The following is an 18,723-nucleotide window of genomic DNA, read 5'->3' as shown; positions in this document are numbered from 1 at the left end:
CCCTTACTAGTAGGTCTACAGTTGCTGAGTGGACATGCTTAGGTTATATGTGACCAAGATGTTATAGACTTAGAATATGTGATCTTCGCTTTACTTCTTGTTCCTTGTTTGGTTGTGGATTTAGAGTTGGGTCATTTATTCGAAGGTCTATTCTATCTTATGTTATGTATAGCTGGTATGCACTACGTATGTATAGAAGTAACTGGTAAGGATCATCGTATAATTATCTTTAGTAGTACATCTATTATATGTTTCTTACACCGCTATTCTCGCGTAGATAACATGGCTAGATTTCATTTTCCGGGAGACCCGTACATTCTCGATCATGGGAGTGGTGGATGGCTTGGAGCTGAGCCAGAAGAAGATAACCCGGTAGCCCCAGAGGAAGAATACTTCGAGGAGAGTTCTGAGGAGGAGAACGAAGATGAAATTCAAGAAGACTCTTACTCGGAACCTGAGGTCTATAATCCACCTCACATTGCCCAAAACCTAACCGTCGACAGGATTTTCAAGGCTCGACGCCTCTGTGGGCAGTAAACATGGGAAGGTGGAGCCACGAATAGGGACAACCACCTTCTTACAATGGAGACCGAAGCTTCTACAACTTGAATGAGGGAGGCTCAGATGAAAGAATCCTCCCTATCTTGGTTTGCCATGTTGCTCGCAATGCTGAGCAAGGAAGGACAACCATTGACCAAGTACTGAAATTCTTGCTAACTCAGGAGTCAACACAGTTTGTCTCCGCCATCTGACCGATGACCAGAAGTTAATAAGGACTCACACCAAAGCCCTACAAATAGAATAGAATTCCTGCCAATCTGAAGTTAGGGATCTTCGACAAAACCAAGTGGCATTGTGAAGGCGTGTGTGGGAAACAGAACAACAACTGGCTGAATCCAGGGCAAAATCTAGTACTAACTAGAACAACACTTCTCGTGAGTAGAGCGTACTCTACTCTCTCTTTTGGATATAGATTAATTCTGCTTTTAGACACTAGTATTATTTTCCTGTTTGTATCTAGACCTTGAACTTTCAAGTTTCGTTAGGTCTTTGTGTCGTCAAAGTTTTCTCTATATTGGTATGTTGTAGACCTATTACAAGGTCAATCTTTCCCAAACTCTATACATCTATAATACGAATGATATTGACATGCATCTAAATCTCTTGGAAAAATATCTATCCAAATTATTTCATATTTCTAATGGTAGAACTCTATTATAATCAATTACATGTTGAACTATGGTGATTTAGTTCAAGGAACACTCTCATTATAATCACTATTGAATTCTTACAATTATCTGCATCTTTTAAATTTATTGTTGAAGGATGCCTCCTCGTAAATCAAACATGCGCAATCCGCCAATAACTCCAACTCAACCACCTCCATCTCAATTCGATCTTGTAGTTTTTAAAGCTACAGTGACTTAAATCAATGCTAGCGGTACTAGTGGGGGTGGCATGGGTATTAACTCTACCCAAGGTGAAAGTCACAGGCACCCTAGGGAGTGTTCTTACAAGGACTTCACCAACTGCACACCCAGAGCCTTTAATGGTACTGGGGGAATCATTGCTCTGTCGCAATGGTTTGAGAAAATGGAGTCTATCTTTGAGATTTGCTCCTGCCCGGAAGGAAGCAAAGTAAAATTTGCCGCCTGCACCTTTTCCGATAGAGCCCTCACATGGTGGAATGGTCATGTCAAGTCACTTACTCGCATAGTGGCTAACTCGATGAGCTGGGAGACACTGAAAGACCTAATGAGGGGAGAGTACTGCCCGAGAGGCGAAGTACAGAGACTTGAACAAGAATTTTGGAGCTTAACCATGAAAGGCTTTGACATAGTTGCTTACACTAATCGATTTAGTGATCTTGTGACTCTATGTCCGGGGATGGTCCCCACTGATGGCAAGAAAATAGAGAGGTACATCTGGGGACTACTACCTCCATTTCATGGGAACGTTTGTAACATACACGTTCAGTTATCGTGTATTGTAAATTATAAAAGTGAATAATATTACGAAATATTATGTAAATTTGAATGTTGAGTTCTAACATATAGTTTTTACTAGAAATGAAGTAAAACTATGCTTAGAATCATTCAGAAAGTTTTGGAAGTCTTATGAGATTCCAATCAAATGTCAAATAGTGAAATTTAGCGAAAATATAAAATTTGAAATAAGTAAAATTTTATTATTTAAAGTTGTAAAGAATCTCTTTAGAAAAGTTTAGGCAAAAACCACGTCGAAATCTGAGTTATAACGAAGAAGTTATGACCAATCGAAGATCCGCGACAAAACCGGCAAACACTACGTCCGCATAAAAAGTGAGTTTCTGATAAACTACTTTTTAGCCTTAGTGATTTAAATGAAAGTTGTAGAACTTATTAAAATAATAAAGTTTCATATAAAGAACTTTTAAATCTGACTTCGTATGAGGAAATTATGATTTTTCTAAGTTTCAGAATAGCAGTAGACAACTAAAAACTCAAAACAAAGATCGAGCAATATTTAGCTGAAACAACCTAAACGAGAATTGAATGACTCGTCAAAAGTAGTACAACGGTAAAAATTCTGACGAAAATGGACATCGTATGAAGATGTTATGAATTTTTAACTGATTTTCCAGTCCCGGTCTGTTAAAAATAATAAGATTAAAAATAATAAGAAACTAGTCGATGAAGTCTAAAAGAAAGTTGTAGAATATATTCCCGCCTACGTGTGTATATAAAGAACGTCAAAAACGGAGCTCGTATGCGAAAGTTATGAATTTTAGAAGATTTTAGCTCATTTTTCGAGGAATTTCGCATGGATAAGTCCGGAATAGGCTACGTGCCGCGTTCTTACAGGGTCTGAGCTCGGTCCAGCAGGCGCCCGATGCGTGTCGCGATGAGTCATCCGAAGCAGCTGCATCACTGACTCGTGTCGCGTCGGAGATGCGATGCGTGTCGCGTCCGAGCCGAGCCAGCTCCACGCCTTCTGAACCTCGCCCTCCTGCCGCGTGTCCGATCTCGCATCTGCTGGCCTCCTTCCCTCTCGCTTCGGATCCGAACCTCCCCTTATAAAAGGGAGGCCTGGGAGACCTCCTGGGTATTTTTGGGAAATTGTCATTTTTCACCCCTAACTTCATATTTCTACTACTATGACATCCTCTGAAGCCCCGATAATATTTTTAACACCCGAAACACGCCTCGAAGTGCCCGAGAAGCCTGAGAAATTATCATTTCGATTTGAGGCCCTACCTTCGCAGAGCCCGGTTTTCAAGAAAGCTCTCGATTTTTATAGAAGAAAGCTATTTATGGTAACGAAGTCCTGCCCAAATTACTATTTTGACCCCCGGTTAATTCACAGTGAGTTTCAATATATAGGAAAAATTGTATGTTATGTGCTATGTGCTTTTTAGTTGTTATTATTTCCGCTATTTATGATAGCAAAGTTATACCTTTGACCATGTGATCAGTGAAAGGACTTAGATTCACGGTGGTACTGGTATGTAGTCTCTGACCATGTAGAGCATGTCTCGATAAGAGAATGACTTCTATTCTATGGTATTGGCAAATGGTTAGACAGGGCTATAAGCCTGAAATCTACCAAAATGTTAATCAGAAATTCTATGGTATTGGAAAATGTTTAAGTTTGTCACATGATTCACATATTCCTTTGTTGTTCCTTGTTCCTCTTTGCTTCTGTCATATTGAAGTGTATATATGGCATAACGTTATATTGTATCTATTATTGAACTCACTAAGCGTCACCGCTTACCCTCTCAATGTTTTAATATATTGCGGGAAATAAGCATCTAGTATAGCTTTATGCTGTTGGAAGAATTAAAATAGTTTATACTATTACTTTTGTATTTAAGTTTTAGTATGTATAAAATATACAATATCCTGGGTAGTTTTGTAATAAACTTAAACTTAGTCGGTTTGTATCCAGTCGTTTGTAAATAAATTATCAATGTAAAATATTATTTGTGAATATGCATGTAGCATGTTTTGGAGTAACAAATTGTTTTAGTATTATGAAAGTGAGGGTCTTTCAACATTTTGTCCTCCAACCCCTCTACATTCGACAGTGCTAAGCGATTAGCATAGAGACTCATCGACCATGGAGTCTGTGTGCCAGCAACAACCCCTGTCCTAGAACCTGCCAAAGCAATCGATAAAAAGAGAAAGTTTTGGGACAAAAAGAAGAACCAATTAGCGTAGAACTCCTGCTGTCCCTGCACCAACAAAGCAGTACGTTGGTAGTTTGCCGAAATGCAGCAAGTGCAACTTCCATCACAATGGACCCTGCCGAGACATGCACTTTGCTAGCTGCAACCGGAAGGGACACACTGCCCATTTCTATAAGGCACCAGCAAGACCAATCTCCTAGGTCCCTGGTACTGGAGTAGGCCAGACCTATTATGGGTGCGGTGAAGTTGGACTCTTGAAGCGGAGCTACCCAAAGGCGGGGAATACTGGCGGAGTGGGAAGAGTCTTGGCTATTAGCAATGAGGAAGCCGTGGCAGACCCTACGGTGGTCATGGGTACATTTCTCTTCAATAACTCTTATGCATGCATATTATTTGATAGTGGAGCGTAGAGGAATTTCGTGAATCAAAAATTTGCACACTTACTTAAACACTAACCACAAGCACTTAAAGAAACGTTTACCATAGAAATGGCTAACGGGAAAACTAAGAACAGGATATATACATAGGATGTACCCTCTCTCTAGATAGCTATTCATTTCAAATCGACCTCATGCATGTCCCAATTAAAAGTTTCGACGTCATTATCGACATGGATAGGTTGAGTTTTCATCGTGCAGACATCCTATGTTTTGAGAAAGTCGTTCGTCTTAATCTGCCGAATAGCGAAACCCTAGTTATTTATGGCGACAAACCAGGCACGAACCTGCGAATCATCTCAAGTATTCAAGTCCAGAAGTACCTGCGAAAGGAATATCATGTATTCCTTGCTCACGTGGTTGACATTAACCAAAAGGTGAATGACATAAAGAACATGCCAAAAGTCAACAACTTTCCTGACATCTTTCCCGAAGAACTCCCAAGATTACGACCACAATTTCAAGTCGAGTTCAGAATCGACTTAGTTCCAGGAGCTACTCCTGTAGCCAAATCGCCTTATCGACTAGCACCAGCAGAGATGTAGGAATTATCCAGTCAATTGAATGAACTACTCATCAAAGGATTTATTAGACCAGGCTTGTCACCCAGGGGAGCATCGGTCTTGTTCGTAAAGAAGATAGAGGATCGTTCCATATGTGCATCGACTATAGAGAGCTAAACAAACTTACCGTTAAGAAACAATACCCTCTATGAAGGATAGACGACTTGTTCGATCAACTTTAGGGAGCAACCTACTTTTCAAAGATTAACTTGAGATCCGGGTATCACCAACTACGAGTGTTAGAGGAAGATGTTCCCAAAATAGCCCTCCGAACTCGTTATGGTCACTACAAGTTCGTAGTGATGCCTTTCAGATTAAACAATGTGTCCGGTGTATTCATGGACTTAATGAATCGGGTGTGCCGTCCTTACTTAGATAAATTCATGATAGTATTCATCGATGAGATATTTGTCTACTCACGCAGTAAGGAGGGACATAGTTAACACGTACGCTAGATTGTGGAAACACTACAAGCAGAGAAACTTTATGCGAAGTTCTCCGAATTCGGATTCTAGATTCGAAGAGTCGAATTCTTAGGTCACGTAGTTAGCGAAGAAGGAATTCACATGGACCCTTCCAAAATCAAAGCCATTGAGAATTGGTCAGCACCAAGGACGCCTACAGAAATCCATCAATTTCTAGGCCTCACCGGCTATTATCGCAGATTCATACAGAACTTTTCAAGGATTGTGAAACCAATTACTACATTAATCCATAAAGGTGTAACCTGTAACTAGGAAGAGAAACAAGAGAAGGCGTTTCAAATACTGAAGCATGCCTTATGCAGCGCACCGATATTATCCCTCCCAGAAGGGATAGAAGATTTTGTGGTATATTACGATGCATCCAACCAAGGGCTTGGTTGTGTTCTTATGCAACGGGGAAAGGTCATTGCCTATGCCTCAAAACAGCTTAAGAAACGCGAAGTCAACTACACTACACATGATCTTGAGTTGGGAGTAGTGGTATTTGCTCTGAATATCCGGAGACACAACATGTATGGTACGAAATGCACTCTCTTTACAACCACAAAAGCCTTCAAACCAGAAGGAGCTCAACATGAGACAACAACGGCGAGTCAAGATACTAAATGACTACAAATGCAAAATTCGTTATCATCCCGGTAAAGCTAACGTAGTAGCTGATGCCCTAAGTCAGAAAGAATACTCAGGTCGTACAATCAAGCATTGACTATGACAATCCATTCACATATGTCCACACAAATTAAAGAGGCTCAACTGGAAGCCTTTAATCCTGAAAATGTGACAGGTGAATCCCTTAGAGGGATGGATAAGAACATAGAAGTCAAGGGTGGCAGAGCCTTATACCTCATTGATTTGATCTGGACACCGAAACACGATGGTTTCAGAGATGTTGTCACGAATGAAGCGCACAAGACTCGATATTATGTTCATCCAGATTAAGATAAGATGTATATGGATCTCAAAAAGTTATATTGGTGGCCTAAAATGAAAGTAGAGATTGCTACCTTTGTGGGCAAGCGTCTTACTTGCGCCAAGGTTAAGGTCGAATACCAAAAACCCTCAAGTTTACTACATCAACCAGAGATACCTGAGTGGTAGTGGGAGCGGATTACAATGGATTTCATAACTAAGTTGCCCAAGACAACGGGTGGTCTCGATATCAATTGGGTGATCATTGATAGGTTAACTAAGTGCGCACATTTCCTGCCAATCAAAGAAACCGAAAAGATGGAGAGACTGACAAAACATACAGGGAGATTATATGACTGCACGGTGTTCCCATATCTATCATCTTTGATAGAGACAGTAGATTCACTTCGAGATTCTAGCAGTCGCTACAAAAGTCCCTGGGAACTAGGTTGGACATGAGTACAACCTACCACCTACAAACGGATGGACAGAGGGAGAGGACGATACAAACGTCGGAAGACATGGTGAGAGCTTGTGTGATCGACTTTGGTAAAGCATTGGATATCCATTTGCCATTGGTAGAGTTTTCATACAAAAACAGTGTCATACCCCCAAACCAAAACGACGGAAACGCCCGAGGGTGGCTGACTTCATTTGTAGTATCACAACACATGCATTTATAGAAATCAAAGTACAAACAACCACTACATTAATAAGTAAAATTTTATACATGTGTTCAATCATAATATATTGACACCAAAATAGTTGATACAAAATAGATAAGACATGACTCAAAATGGCTCCGTCTTCTCAGAAGCTTGTGGAGTATCTGTCTACCGGTTCCCTGAGAATACAAGTAATTTGAAAAGGAGTATCAACATAAAGTTGAGTGAGTGCATAAGTATCTATGTTTGAAAGCTTGTTTTCTGTTCTTTGAATATGTAAAACTGTTCTAGAAAAATCCTATATTTCCTCTTGTATATGAAAACTGGTTTTAAATTCCATAAAACCGCTCCATTTGTAAAACCAGTATTCCGTATTTGAATTCCTTTGTAAAACGGGTAAAAGTGATTGTGCCTGGCTTCACCAGCTGCTATTGTAAACTGTAATGTAATACTGTAAATTGCAACTTTGTAAAATTAGTACTTTGAAATGTACTCAAGTTTACTTCATTATACACTAACCCTATTGTTTAATATATTTTTCTTGAGTTTATTATAACCATATCGGAAATGTTGATAACAATTGTCACCCCAGACCTGCCGATCTAACTGTAGCCCACAGTTTAGGTGCAGGATTGTCAATCCCATATAGATCTATACACATTTGTTTTGATCCTTATGATGGAGATTCTGGTTATAATATCAGGACTTTAACTATATTGTTTAAATGTACTAGCGTATACTTGACTCATGTATTAGTGTTCTAAAATCATAAATTATATCTATTCTAATTTATATGTATTTTCTGTATTGATACTAACTGTTCATGAATGCAACCCCTTGTTTAAATACCTAGAGATAAAAAGTATTTTCTTGAAATTTCGCTTTTTACGCTTAACAGTGTTTCACCGGTTTTGTCGCGGATCTTCAATTGGTCATAACTTCTTTGTTATAACTCGGATTTGAGTGTTCTTTATATTTCTAAAAACCTTGACACGATATCTATCATTTTATGAAACCCAATTGAGACTTTTGAAAATTTCATTTTTGACGCGATTTTTATTATATAAAAAATAGATTACCATACTTGACTTTAGGTCATTACATTGACTTGAAATATCGGGTTGTCATATCATCCCCCTGTTTGAGTGAATTTCATCCTGATATTAATTCTAAGATAAGTATTTATAGACTTGGGAAGAGATGCGGATATATATGGACTTGGGTATGCGGCTTTGTTTTGTTCTTTTAATTTCCATATCCATGATTTCTACCGGCTCTTCTAAGAAGTGGAGACTCTCGTTGATTTCAATTTCGTCTTGAGGGACGACGAGGGTCTTATCGGACAAGCACTTCTTTAAGTTTGACACATGAAAGGTAGGATGTACATTATTGAGTTTTTGTGGTAATCAAAGCTTGTATGCTACCGGGGCAATTCTGGCAAGGATCTCGAATGGTTCAATATACCTTGGATTTAGTTTCCCACATTTTCTAAAACGTATTAACCCCTTCCAGGTACTTCCGATTGTAAAGAGAAGAGCTCAGGATGACTGCATCGCGCACACCATTGAGATTCCGCTTATGATGTTTTACTCTGATTTTATGGTAATTGATACATTAGTTTTTATTTGAATATTTGGATGATATTGGAAAATACTATTTTATCTATTATTAAAATGAAATTTTTGGGACCATATTTTTGGATGTTACACTCACTTACTTATAATACAAAAAGATGCATGGAATATGAAGAATGAAAGTGTGTTCTACTAGAATACACTCTCATTCTGTTAAAATATAATATCATTTTTCTAAAATAGACTCTCATTCTACTAGAATACACTCTCGTTCTTTATGTTCTAACACCCATAAAAAATATGCCAAATTTAAACATTTTCAAAACATTCAAAACCATTAATCATTACAAAACTTGTTTTCAAAATAGTATAATATCAGAGTATCCAAGAAACAAGTCATAAACATGAGGAGCTGTATGATCACACCTTTGCCTTCCCGCGATAATCTGATGTACCTAAAACCAAAACTGAAACTGTAAGCTCAAAGCTTACCGAGTTCCCCCAAAATCCCCATACACACAACAATATACATATAATCATGAACAACATACTATGGGTGTTTTCATCCTCGTGATGGAATACTCCAATCCCACAACCAACATGTTGGAATGCACATATACTACGAGTACAATCATCCCCGGGATGGAATACTCACAGCCCACAACCATTGGGTTGGAATGCCCAGGTCTATTGGCTTTTCCACAAAGCAGATAAGCCTCAACCACCAATCAAACATGTGCACATATAACAGATAACCACATAACAGTCTATAGACAAACAAACCGATCTAACAGATCATAACTTCATGTAACATCCTATCTACTAGGATACTGATCTAACTGATCATAACAGCATATACCATCCTACCTACCAGGATATCGATCTAACAGATCATACAATACTCAAGCATATAACATATCAAGATAACAATCCAAAAGGGATGGCCTTTGCGCCTTAGACCCTTGAGTATAGTGAGGAAAACTCACCTCACAACTATTGAGCTGAAGTGATAAGCTCAAACTCTCAATCACCGCCACATACTCCACCGCTGATATTTACTCTAGCACCATATTCATAAATTTCCAATTTACCAAAATGCCCCAAAAGTCAACTAGTCAACCCTTGGTCAAAGTCTAAGTTAATGGTCAAGGTCAACAGTCCATGTTGACCTAAGTAATCGAGTGCAGTTCACCGACTCGTCGAGTCCTTCTTGAACTCGAGAAGTCGTGAAATCCCCCATCATCTCGTTGAGTTTTCCTGCAACTCGCCATGTTCATGCATGTTCAAAAGTCATGAAAACCCTAGATGACTCGCCGAGTCCATGCAGAAACCCTTACACGACAATCTTCATTGGTATCGCTGAGTTGACCATGAAACTCGTCGAATCCCTTCAGTACTTTCTCCATTCATATGCTTTTTAAGCCATTTTAAAGCCCCATAACATAGATCTAAGTTCCTAAGGTATAATTCTTACGTGAAGTTGCAAACTTTACGTACATGCATGGTGGTAATGACTTAAATCAAGCTAAAGAAGAGATTCTAGGCAAGGGAAATACACTAGCATGCTAAAGACTGAGACTTTATGATTATAAGGACCAAGATGAGCCTAGATCTGAAGTTGCAACTTCAGATCTTGGTTCATCACTCGTAATGAAGTACCAACATAACAAAAAGGCCCTAAAACTCAAATATAAAAGGATCTAGCTAGAGGTAGATCAAGGTTACGACTTGATACCTTCAAATGATGCTAAACTAAGGTAGACTTCAGATCCACACATGTTCCTTGCCTCAAACTTCTTGATCTTCAAGCTCCTCTCACCAAGATCCACCTTCCAAGCTAAAAGCACACAAGTATGACGAGAAAACGGCGATTTAGGGTTTATGGACTCACAAGGGGATGTAAGGGAGGCTAATCACCCTTTAAATAGGGTGCAAAACCCTAAAATTATGGTTTCATCCTCCAGCTCCTACCCGTCGAGTCGTGTCCTACGACTCACCGAGTTGGTCACTTAAATTCGCCGTCTAAAAGCGTTCCTACTTGACGAGTCAGGGCCTCCGACTCGTCGAGTAGACTTTTCAATATGAAAGAATAAAACTGAAAATTAATACTTGAGAGTCGGTGCATTACAATTCTCCCACACTTGAACTAGAATTTGTCCTCGAAATGCGCTGCAGTGAACATCTCCGGATAGTGCACCCGCATCTCAGCCTCTGGCTCCCAAGTCCACTCAGACCCTCTACGGTGCTCCCACTGTACCTTTACCAAAGTTATCTCCTTGTTCCACAGAATCTTCATTTTCCACTCCAGAATGGCCATAGGCCTCTCCACATAATTCAGACGCTCATAAACCTAAATGTCATCCAATGATACCACCGCCCGCTCATCCAGAATGCACTTTCGCAATTACGAAACATGAAATGTGTTGTGGATCTGACTGAGATCCTCAGGAAGATCTAGTTTATATGCCACCTTGCCAACCCTAACAATGATCCTGAACGGCCGAATGTATCGGGGGCCCAATTTCCTCCTCTTCCGGAAGCGGATCACACCCTTCTAGGGAGAGACCTTCAGGAGTACCATATCACTAACCTGGAACTCTAACTCGGATCGGCGCCGGTTAACGTAGCTCTTCTGTCTACTCTGTGCGGTCTGTAACCGCTGTCTAATCTGTTGAATCATCTCGGTAGTCTGTAAGACTACCTCGGTCCAACCCATCACCCTGTGGCCCACCTCACCCCAATAGACCGGGGTGCGACATCTCCGCTCGTACAAGTACTAGTACTAGCAGTACATCAAAGATGCACAACTTAAAAGGTGGGGCACCAATACTAGAATGATAGTTGTTGTTGTAGGCGAACTCTACAAGGGGTAGTTGGGGATTCCAACTCCCACCAAAATCGATGACACAAGCCCTCAACATGTCGTCGAGGGTCTGTATAGCCCGCTCACTCTGGCTATCAGTCTGCGGATGATATGTTGTGCTAAAATGCAGCCGAGTGCCCAGCTCATCGTGGAACTTCTGCCAGAAACGGGAGGTGAATCTAACATCCCAGTCGGAAATAATAGAGACCGGAACCCCGTGGCGAGCAATGATCTCGTGGACGTACATGTCGGCCAACTTCTCGGTCGATGAGCTCTCCTGTATGGCCAGGAAATGGGCGCTCTTTGTCAATCGATCAACGATGACCCATATAGCATCAAATCCCTTCACCGTCATTGGCAACTTGGTAACGAAGTCCATCGTTATCTATTCCCATTTCGACATGGGAATCTCTAGAGGCTGTAGCTTTCCATGCGGCCTCTGATGCTCGGCCTTGACCATCCAGCAGGTCAAGCACCTCTCAACGTACCAAGCAATTTCTCGCTTCATGCACAGCCACTAATAGCTCAAACTCAAATCCCGGTACATCTTAGTGGGCCCTGGGTGGATAAAGAAGTGAAACTTATGAGCCTCCTCCATAACCGTCTGCCTGACCCCTCCAGCCATCGGAACCCATACCCGAGCGCATCGGGTCAACAATCCTCAGCTATCCTGTACAAATTTGGTACTCTCGCCCCTGATCCTCTCCATCTTCCAGTTCTCTAGTTGCATGCCCTCTATCTAAGCTTCTCTAAGCAAACTCACGAGTGGAGAATCCACTGACATCCTCATACAGGTCACTGTTACGGAATATACGGCTAACTTGCGGTTCAGAGCGTCTGCCACCACGTTCGCTTTACCTGGATGGTAAAGGATCTCACAGTCGTAGTCCTTGACTACATCTAGCCACCTGAACTGTCTCATATTCAGGTTCGGCTTATCCATGATGTGTCTCAGGCTCTTGTGGTCTATGTACACGGTACAACGGACCGCATAGAGATAATGCCTTTAAAACATGAGGGAAAATACCACTGCCCCGAGCTCCAGATCGTGAATAGGGTATCTCGTATCATGTGGCTTCAACTACCGTGATGCATTGGCTATCACCCATCCTTTTTGTTGGGTTTTGAGCATTCTAACACTCCTATGGTGTACATGCAACCCTATAAACCTTGGATCTATGTTTTCTCTATTATACTTGGAAATATTAAATATTCCAAGGTTTCATCCTAACTAGCATATTATGAAGAACATATACTACAAAGCTCTAGTTAGATGACATACCTTTTGAATGTAGCTTGATGTCTTCAAGCTTTAAGAGCTTAGCCCCAATAGTGTGGAAGCCTCAAGTGGAATCACAAATCACCAAAACACCTTGGAAGAACTTGAGAGAATATGTATGCACACTAAAATCGGCCCACTCTTATGTCCTCACACACTAGTGTCATTTCTTGTGCCAAAGGCCTCTTTATATAGTATGGAGGATTAGGGTTACATTCATGTAAACCCTAATACCCATGACCTTTCATTTCATAGGATCCATGGGTTAAAACTCCATGGACTATCCATGATAGCTTAGCCCAACCTAAATGAACTTGGCTCATTCCATATATATATATATATATATATATATATATATATATATATAAGAGTCCATATTTAATTAGTTCCTTTTGATCACTTAATTAATTCAAAATAAATTTTGATCAATACTAATTAAATAATATGATTCCATATTAATATATTAGAACTTATAATATATTAATATAAATCATAAATGTACTATTCCCAAAAGACTAACCATATAAATTGTGTTGGTGAAGTGCAACCTAAATGGACCGTGCCGGATCGGGCCAAGTACATACCAAATATAGTTATGGAGTTAAACATTAATCCAACAGTCTCCCACTTGGATAAGTCTAAAACTATTATTGAGTATGACTTCAAAACGTAACTGGCAATCGTAGCTCTTAAAGCCGTTGTCGAACTCTGACCTTGTCAATGACTTGTCCATTAGATAAGGGATCATATATTCCTCCATTCTAGATATCATATGGACTGAGACATGGATTATAATCATTCTCTCAGCCCATTTGTTGTTTCCCGATTACCGTTTATGACAATTGACTAATTGAACAAATCACATCAGTCCTGGCTTGGTCAAGCAATCACATGTGTCATCATTAAATCAGCAAGGGGCCCATGGATATCGCTTTTATCCCGAAGGTAAAAGGAATGGATAAACTTCGACTCATATGGCTTGTTCTACTACTTGTTGAATCATTCACAAAAGCACATTTTATAACATCGAGTTACCGAATGCATTTTCGTGCAATCAATGTAAAACCCACTCATAGTAACAACTCAAATCTCTAGGTTTGAAGAATATAAGATATTATCGTCTCATGATCACTCGTGATAAAATCCATGAAGTGATTCAAATGAGCGCAGGTTGAATCCGATACTCAAAACTTATGAGCACTCATGAGTGTTGTAGCACCACCTTGTCCACCAACTTAGACCTCTACAAGCCAACCCATGGCAGTCTTGATTCATATCTACTTCCAACATATGACTGACTATGGATGGTTTGAATAACTTAGTCATTCGAGAAGAATGACCTAGTTTATTCTGGAAGTCAAAACATGCAAAGTGAAACACAAGAATAATTGAATCCAATATGGTCTCAGAACTTATGAACATAAATAAAACATCTTTTATTTATCACCATATTAATTACCCATCCTTCATTGCATACTGTTTCAAACTATCAACTTTATACTTGAATTAAAAAAACACTAGTTGTCCCATGCTCCAAACATGTACACTATGTTTTTCTAAAAAATAGCTTTGCCATACACTAAGTATGCACTCTATGTTTGTCTATGATCCTTACTCTGTGAAATAAACCAACTGAACATAATTTCAATGATTCTAATTTCACACTCCCAAATCCTTATTGAAAATGTAAGAATTCCAAATTTCCTATCATTTGTCGAAATCTTTTAGATTTTAAACTTATATGCACGGATCCTCTCGTAGTAACTATGTACAAAGTCACAAAGACTTGTCAAAAGACATTACAGAGTATTCCAATGGAGATCAATTCCATGGGAAACATCCTTCTTGCATTAAGTTTCTAATCTTACATAGATTTAATAACTTCCACCTATGAAACATTCCCATTTTGACTATCACTTCTGAACAAGAGTTGCCTCTTTTCAGAATATGTCAATATGGTCCTTCCAAAAGCTAACACTATACTTCCAACTGTCCCTGAGCAACCAATCTTTGGTAAACCATAGATTGTCCTCAACAACTGTTTAATCCTTTTAGTCATATCCAATTCTAGACCTTTTTCCTCTTAATGCTCCAGGCATTTGCAAAATTTAGAAAGGATGAATATTATAGCACATGCCATTGATCCTATATCCGAAGCATATGGGACACGATTCATGATGTCTCACATAAAGACATGATACTAGACCAATCCTTTTGCTATAATATTTCTATTTGCCAAGTTCTCATAATTCAGATTATGAAAAGGGGTGTCGTAATCATAATCGAATTTTAGAACGCAAAATAATAGACCCATATATAGAATTTCCTTATGTTGAGCCATTCCAACACAAAATTCATATATATCATTAACTAAGGATGTTTAAAACCTCGATATAAGCTTTTAGAATTGAAATGAAGTATCATTTCCTCTCCCTTAATTATAGCAAAACAACTTTTCAACCCTTGCAACTCCACGAATTGAAACTTTTGTTTTCTATAATTAACATTGCTAACTTGCAAACTTTATCATAATTATCATGCTCCCACTAACATGATGATTATTAGCATAACACTTATGCTCCCACTAGCTTTGACATGTACTCAGAAATCAGTTGGACTTCTAGAAGTCAATACTTTACTAACTTTGTTACCAAAGTTTAGATTTCTAAGACGAGATTGCCTTGATAAGACTTTATCAAAATCATACAACATATCTTAGATAGCTCACATGTATGTATAAACAATTTTGGAACTATGAAAAGGGATGCCGTAATCATAGTCTCAATTGTTTAGATCTTTGCTATCTGCTTCAAATCTACTTGGTAGAAGTGTATCCTCACCATCATTTTCATGAATCGGAGAGAAACCTTATGACCCTTAGATTTTATGGTGTATGTGCTCTTATCCATGTGAATTTTCAAAACCATACTCACAAGACAACGATAATGACAAATCCAAACTCATATGGACTAAACTCAATCTTAATTTCTTGCCACCTGGCAGCTTAAGGGCCTGCCATTGCTTCCAAGTTTTTATGCAACCAATTGAGAACTCTAAGAACACATATGCAAAGCCGACTTTAACTGAAATGGGCACATAAATAGAAATATGTCAACACGATAGGTTATAAACCTCACGTCGTGTGCTAGTGTTAAACTACAGGTTTTTATTCTTGATTTGATCTTGAAATTCATTTCAGGATCTTTAAGACTCCCACTGTCCTCTTGACATATAAGACTATCTTGCCAAATATTCAAGAGATAGTTTGGATTCTTTATCAAGACAAACACTTCACACAATTGGTCTTAGTTGGTCTTTGTTTTATCCAAAACATCACAGCTCACCTACTTCAAATGTAAAAGAGTAGGACACACTTTACTCTTACATTTGACTAGTGTTAATAAACCTTCCTTTAAGATATATCACTCAAGTTACAATCTTGGAGTATGACTCTAAGAATTGTTTTTGGAACGAGGTATGAATCATCTTCTTGATTTGATCACTTCAATAATTCATAGCTCCTCTTCTTAGCTATCATAATGCACTTAGAGGATGAATTGTGATAAGGTCTCTTAATCATTAAGATGATCATATAACATGATACCGAAGTACTCTCCCATCTTTTCAGATTTGAGAAACTTTTATCCTTCTGCCTAATTTGATTCTTCTCATTCGTTCTGCCATACATAGAAAATTTTCAAATGTATTAGAATTACACTTAAACTTGTAAGTGTAAATCATGACGAATAGTCTTATAGATATTTTGTCTTGGACTTGATCAATGCATAAGAATGTGTACTCGATCCCTTAGTACTTCACTTGACTCACATATAAATGTGAACAAGGAACTAGTCTTAATTTTCAAAAGCTGAAAGTTCTCATTCATCATACGGTACAACTTGTATGATTCCAAGTTTCTATCCAACTGAAACCTTGGGTGATGAGAATCTTTCCATATTTGGTAAATTTAGACACTTCCACAAATGAAAGAATCAAATTCATATTTCCATTATTGCTATAAACATACAAAATCAAGTTTTCATAAATGCCATTGTAAGGAGATAAAATAAAGTAAAACAAACTTTTATTTATTTTAAAATGCGGAAAAAACTTTTTCCTTACAATGCAACTTTAAATGAAAACTATGCTATTACATTTTTCCTAGCAATCTATCATAACTCCTAAGAGTAGCTCAAGAATCCGATCTTCAACAAAGCAATACAAATCCATCTTCACGGTCAGATTCAGCATACTCTTTCTTTAAGTTTCCTTCACTTTTCCTTTGATTCTTAAAACATCAACATGTGACCCAGTCACATCATGTAACAAGAATCTCATAATAGAAACTTAATCGAGTCAGATAGTGGAATTTACCTGAAGTAGAGTCAAACTTATTGACTTTACCAGCCTTATGATCTTTCAGGTAAATTTGGCATCTTCACAACCAATGCCCTTTCCTTTTGGAAATAGAACCATATGGACCCTTTGGGAATGGTAAATGGGACAATCTCAGACTTAGCCTTTCTCTTTACCATTTGGTCAACCGAGTTGACTATGGCCAATCCCTTTCAATTGGGAAGAGAAAGCTTTTACTGGGTATCCAATGCAGCCATTGTCAATGTCCATTGAAGGTTTGGGAAGTTGATCTACTAATCAAATTTTCTTTACTAGTTCTTAAATCATTTCTGAATCAACAACACCATTCAAATAGATAAGATCATTAAGGGTCATGTCATAGTCTGTTTCATAGTAGTCCCAAAGGAACTCACTATGTGACTTAGAATGTGATTGAACATCAAACTTTCTTAAGACTTTGACACCCAACTCTCCCAGCTTGTAAATATGTGACCTCATCTCCAAGATGTGAGCACACATAGACCTTGCTTGCCATTAGGGCTTGAGTGACCTTGAACTTGTGGGTAAGGGAGAATAATTGGAGGATGTGGAGGAAGTGAAGTTCCAAGAGATTTGGGAAGATCATCGATGTATGAACTAGACATCTTTTGGGAGATATTCAAGATAGTTGATTTAAAGTCCTTAATATAACACCCAATATGAAATATTAAGGCTAGGACCTAACACAAGACTTTTATAACTTGGAAGAGGGATGTCGTAATCCAAGCTGTAAAATATTGAAGGTAGGCAAATGACGATTCACCAATTTCCACCATGAAAACGAAATAATTTAATTAAGTTTTACTTGGATTTGAAACTCCTAAATCGTTTGAGATTCATTGAACTATTCAATGTCATGTTTCAATCTCGAGTGTGCTCTTCAGGTTTTGTGACTGGGATGTCGAGGATCACAAAACAAGGTGTGAAGTAACTATGCAAATATACTTGGTACCCTTAATATTTACCCCTCAATCGATGTGCCGGTTAACCACACACGCTCCACCGATACTATGATAAACATTAAGTTACCCTCTGCCTACCTTGTTAAGTCCATGTTAGTGTGCCGGTTAACCACACACGCTCCACTAACGGCTTCAACAAAGTGCAAAGTGTAACTTCATGGATTAGCACCTTATTTAGATTTTCCTAAGTAACTAAGATTGGGAATTTATGAATGTTCAGTTACTTAGTATTTATCATTAATACTTTTAATGAAGGGAGAATTATAGTCTTTGCCCTACCCGTTCGGCTAACGACCCTCCATCGGTCAAGGAAGCGGTGGGTGAGAGTGGACACCCATTAAACTGCCATTTTATTGGCAGTAACCTTATACCCCCCTTATAGACCGGCTTCGTGAATGAGGCCAACTAATGGTAAGACGA

This window comes from Lactuca sativa, chromosome 5 (assembly GCF_002870075.4).
Source record: "Lactuca sativa cultivar Salinas chromosome 5, Lsat_Salinas_v11, whole genome shotgun sequence".
In the NCBI taxonomy this organism is placed as follows: domain Eukaryota; kingdom Viridiplantae; phylum Streptophyta; class Magnoliopsida; order Asterales; family Asteraceae; genus Lactuca; species Lactuca sativa.
Note: the sequence above shows the minus strand (reverse complement) of the source record.